The following is a 5773-nucleotide window of genomic DNA, read 5'->3' on the forward strand; positions in this document are numbered from 1 at the left end:
TGCCTAACAGTCTAATGGTGAGAATTTTTGTATTTTGATGTTAAAATATAGTCTAAATAGAGGGCTAAAATTAAAGCAGAAACAGGATCGACATTTCACACCACACACAAAAATCAACTCAGGGTGGATCAGAGACCTAAGAGTAAAGCCTCAAATCATAAAGTTCACAAGAAACAATCTGGGATCAACTTTAGAAGGCCTGGTGATGGTATAAAGAGACTGCCAAATATAGCCAAAAATTCACAGTCTGAAGAGGATAATATCGATGAACAGACCTTCTAAAGATTAAATCTATGTGTGCATCAAAAATTTTTTACAACAGGGTGAAAAGAAAACCTACTGACTGGGAACAAACATTTGGCAACACCATCTCAGACAAGAATCACATAATGAAAGTTTACAGAATACTCCTGGTCTTTTCAAGAAAAAGACTAATAACTCAGTTACAAAAGACATGGAAAGAATTTTCACAGAAGAAGATATTCAAATGACCAACAGACACATGAAGAAATGCTCCAAATCATTGACAATAAGAGAGATGTAAATCAAAACCACAATGAGATATCATCTCACTCCAGTATAACAGGACAGCAAGTAGTAAATGTTGGAGAGGATGTGGAGAGATAAGAACTTTTATACATTGTTGGTGGGATTGTAAAATGGTGCAACCATTCTGGAAGCCAGTTTGGTTCTTCCTCAAAAAACTGAACATAAAAATTATATATGACCCAGTTATTTTACTGCTTGGAATACCCCAAGAAAATGAGAACTGAGGCACAAAGACTTGTATACCAGTGCATAACAGCATTATTTGCCATTGCAAGAACATCAAAACAGTCCAGATGTCCAACCACAATCAAATGGATTGAGAAATTATGGTACAGTCACATGTTGGAATACTACACAGCACACAGGAACAATGATTTTGCAAATTACTACCTAATTTGGGAGGGACAGGAGAACATTATGCTGAGTGAACTAACTCAGTCCCATAAGGATAAATACTGTGTAAAACCATTATTGTAGAATGAGTATGAGGATCCAAGTGGGGAAGGGTGGAAGCAGAGGGGTGAGGATGGGAGGGGAGAGGGGAGAAGGTAATCATAGGGTCTCACAATTTAATGGGTGGGGAGGGTGAAAGAAATGGGAAAGATTGATGTGAAAAACAATGTATTCTAACTTTGTAAATAAATCAGTATATTTTTAAAAAGGCTGTAATCTTTGATCTTTTGCAGCAAGTGTTTCAAGTCCTCCCGTCTTTCAGCAAGTAAGGTTGTGTCATTTGCATAACACAAGTTATTGAGTCTTCCTCTGATCTTGATGTCACATTCCTCTTCATACAGTCCAGTTTCTAAAATGATTTGCTCAGTATACAGAATGAATAGGTATGGAGAGTGGTTACAACCCTGACACACATCTTTCTTAATTTTAAACCAAGCCGTTTTCCCTTTTTCTGTTGACACAATGGCCTCTTAGTCTTGAGTATTACATGAGCACAGTTAAGTGCTCTGGGATTCCCATTTTTCTCAATGCTAGCCATAACGTGTTATGATCCATATAGTCAAAAGCCGTTGTATAGTCAATAAAGCACTAGTAGACATTCTTCTGGTATTCTTTACTTTCAGGCAGGATCCATCTGACATCAACAAGGATATTCTTGGTATCATAGCCTCGCCTAAACCCTGCTTGAATTTCTGACAGCTCTCTATGTACTATTCTAGCCATTTTGGGATTATGTTCAGCAAAATATTGCTTATATGTGATATTAATGATATTGTTCACTGATTTCCACATTAAGTCAAATCACCTTTCTTGGGAATGGGAACAAATATGGATCTCTTCCAGTCAGTTGGCTAGGTACCTGTCCTCCAAATTTCCTGGCGTAGACTGGTGAGCACTTGCAGGGCTGCATCTGTCAGTTGAAACAAGTCAATTGACATCCCATTGATTTCTAGGGCCTATTTTTTGCCAGTGCCCCCAGTGTAACATGAGCTTTTTGAGTTGAGTTGTGTCAGGTGCTATCAAATTGAGTATAACTCATAGCGACCCTATGAACAACTGTGCTGGACCCTGTCCTATGCTGTGTCATTCTCACAAATTCTGACCACACTCGAGCCTATAGTAACCATGCTGTGTCATTGCAACTTTTTAAGGGTCTTCCTCTCTTTTGCTGACCCCTCCACCTTTCCTAACATGATATCTGAGTTGAGTAGATAGTTCTAAATTCTTAGAAGGTCTTTGGAAAGATTCCTAAGGGCCAGGCAGTAAAAACTGCCTCTGGAAAGTGCTGGAGAAGAGATGAGGAAGGAACCTGATGTTTCCTGTATACACTTTTGTATTATCCAGATGAATGTGTTAAACAACTGCTTTCATATTATGTGTTGTTGTTGTTATGTGCCATCGAATCTCCCAAGACCCTATGCACAAGAGCTCTGAAGCCTGCCCTATCCTTAGCCGGTCTCACTGACTCCGGCACACCTACCCCTAATACACCAATTACTATGCAAATCTTTCTCACCTGGGGTCTGCCTCTCCTACACTGTCCCTCCATCTTCCAAGCATGATGTCTTTCTCCAAGAACTAGTCCCCCCTGGTCACATACCCAAAGCTTGTGAGACGAAGCTTCAAAATCCTTGCCTACCCTCTCCAAGACAAACCTTTTTGTTCTCCTGGCAGTCCATGTTCAAGATTCTTCTCCAGTACCACAGCTCAAAGGCATCAATTTTTCTTCTGTCATCCTTAGGCATTATCAAGCTCTCTGATGCATAGTAAGTAATTACAAAGACCATGGTCTGAATTTGGTGCACCTTAGTTTCTAGACTAACACTGTTGCTTTTTAGCACTTCGGGAAGGTTTCTGACAGCAGACTTCCCCAAGCATTTAGTCATTTTATATATAAAGGCAAATTACATTTACCCCATGAGAATGCTCTCTGGGGAGTTTCGTCCAGGCAACTCATGGCAACTGATGGCCCCAGGAGCACTATCAGCTCTCCACGAGCTGAGCTGGCTCCAGCAGCAGACCCTGTGCCCACCAGTAGCCATTGTATCACTTCTTGGTCATAACCACCCTAGGGTTTCAGAACAGAATGGCTCTATAGGGTTTTCAGATGGTAGAGAAGATCATCCTCAGTAGGTTCCTAGGTTCACATAGAATCTATGGCAGATCCTCACTTTTGTTCATACTCTGACTTCTTCTTTTCCTCTTGCAATTGTCATGACATCATGCTTCATTTCAGTACACTTTCCTGCCAGATTAATACGGACGACTGGATTCCTGACTTCATCCTGATCAGAATTCATGTTGCTGGCCCCCTACTGAGATTAGAGGAGGCTGATTCCCCCCTATCAATGTGTAATTTTTCTCCTGGAAAGGCTCTTTTCTGTGTTAATCCTACCTCTGGTTTATGGATTCCTGTAAATTTCAGGCTTGAGTAACTGTTCTCTCACTTGAGTGCTCTGTTCCTCCTCCTTGCCTCATCCTTAATCCTTTATTCTAAATTTTTGGTCTACTTCCTTGAATTCTAGGGTTCCCTTTCTGCACTTTTCACTCCCTTAAATGCCTGACCTCACAGCTAAGTTCTCCCACCCTTGTCATGGACCTCTCTCCTATGACTGATTACAAACTCTGTCAGAACTCCCAGGTTGCAGATTGTTGTTGTTACATGCTGTTGAGACAGAGCTGACTCATAGCTGCTGACCCTCCATCTGGGTTTTCAGAGTCTGTAATAAATCATGTGGGAGTAGATTGCCCATTTTTCTACCTTCAAGAAACTGGTGAATTTGAACCACTTGCCTTTGGGTTGCAACACACCTTCTTATCACTAGGCCACCAGAGCTCCCTATACCAGAGCTGCACATAGATTATGATACAGAATCTTTACACTTATTCAAGGACCCCTAGTAGTGTAGTGGGCTAACCACTGGGCTACTGATTGAAGGAAGTTCAGCTATTCTAACCCACTACCTGCCCATGGAAGAAATATAGGGCAGCTGTGCCTTCCTATAAAGATTCACAGCCTTAAAAGTCTATGGGCAGTTCCACTCTGTCATATGGTGTCACTGAAAGTTAGAGTCAATTTGATGGCAATGAATTCTGGTTGGTTTTTAGTTTCTTCTTTTGCAAGTATGTGGATATGAGTACTAAGATCTTACAATTTCTAAGGCGATTCTAGGCTGGAGGACTACTTACCCATATGTACTCTCTACCCTTCATTTCAATCTCAAGACTTGAGGAATTCTCATCCTTTGTTCACATTGTTTAACAGACATATTTTGGAGGGAAATGAAAAGAGACTACACTTAGAGCCAGGAAGATGTTGATTTGGGTGTTTACTCTGTCACTAATCACCTGTGTGGTCTTGGACAAGTTACTTGACCTCACCGAGTCTCACTTTTCTTTTAGAAAAGTTAACCTAATGATTTTTAGGGCACATGGTAGTACCGGGCATGTTAAATGTGTGTAAAGGATATTTGAGTGACTTGATCTGAGTACATGCTTGGTAAATTCAGTTCTCTTCTCCTGAACATTCTCCAACTCTGTTCTGACACCTTCATTCTGATGGTGGGAAGAGAGGCTTGAAAACACAGTTTATGAGCTTAGAACAATAGTAAATGGATGTCTACAGAAGGTCTACTGATTAGAAAATTGTAAGATTATTTTGTTATTCCAGGAACTAAGAACTTGCAATCAAGCCTCAGCAGAGTCCGGGAGCGTGCGGCCGGCCATGGGCAAGTCAGCTTCCAAGCAGTTCAATAATGAGGTCCTGAAGGCCCACAATGAGTACCGGCAGAAGCATGGTGTCTCCACTGAAGCTCTGCGAGAAACTCAACCAAGAGGCGCAGCAGTATTCTGAAGCCCTGGCCAGCACAAGGATCCTCAAGCACAGTCCGGAGTCAAGTCGTGGCCAATGTGGAGAGAACCTGGCCTGGGCATCCTATGACCAGCCAGGAAAGGATGTGGCTGATAGATGGTACAGTGAAATCAAGAGCTACAACTTCCAGAACCCAGGCTTCACCTCGGGGACAGGCCATTTCACAGCCATGGTGTGAAAGAATACAAAGAAGATGGGAGTGGGGAAGGCCTCTGCAAGTGACGGGTCCTCCTTTGTGGTGGCTAGGTACTTCCCTGCAGGGAATGTTGTCAACCCTGGTTTCTTTGAGGAAAATATTCTGCCTCCAAAGAAGTTCCAATGGGAAGGTGGCAGATCCAAGAACATGAATGTGAAGTGCCTGAAACAACAAAAACTCAGCTGTTTCTCTGTCTCTGTGGATGTACGTGCTATATGTGATGTGTGCCAGTATCTCTTACACACACACACACTGGGATATACAGTCCAGGATGAACCCATCCTTAACAAAGGAATGAGCATATGAAGGATAATTGTGTAGACTACAATGATTTGGGCTTTAAGGGTGGTGGAAACCCCTAATTTTAAAAATGTTTGTTTTTTTTTAAAGCAAATGTCTTTTGTACCTTTCTTACTACAATATCCATACCTGAATTTTTTGTATTCAAAATGATTGGGATGCTGAGAAGTGAAGCTGGTATCATGTGATCATTATGCAGTGTGCTCTACTTTCGGTAGAAATTGAGTATTAAACCCTCATGCCAGGGTTAAAAAAAAAAAAAAGAACTTGCAATCAAGTCACCTGGCATAAAAAAATCAAGACATTACTTAAAGTATAGGCCATTCCACTCACAAGGAAGCCTGAAAACCACCTCCCCCAAACATGTCCCCCAAAAAGTTCAGCAGAGGACACAGTATCTGCAA

General features: G+C 41.5%; 1 pseudogene; it reads left to right on the forward strand.

The window, feature by feature from the left end:
- Window positions 1-4726: 4726 nt before the first annotated feature.
- LOC102853694 lies at window positions 4727-5375 on the forward strand (annotated as a pseudogene).
- Window positions 5376-5773: the final 398 nt, after the last annotated feature.

The sequence above is a fragment of the Elephantulus edwardii genome, unplaced genomic scaffold, assembly GCF_000299155.1.
Source record: "Elephantulus edwardii isolate Elephantulus edwardi_28Jun2011 unplaced genomic scaffold, EleEdw1.0 scaffold00038, whole genome shotgun sequence".
Taxonomy (NCBI): domain Eukaryota; kingdom Metazoa; phylum Chordata; class Mammalia; order Macroscelidea; family Macroscelididae; genus Elephantulus; species Elephantulus edwardii.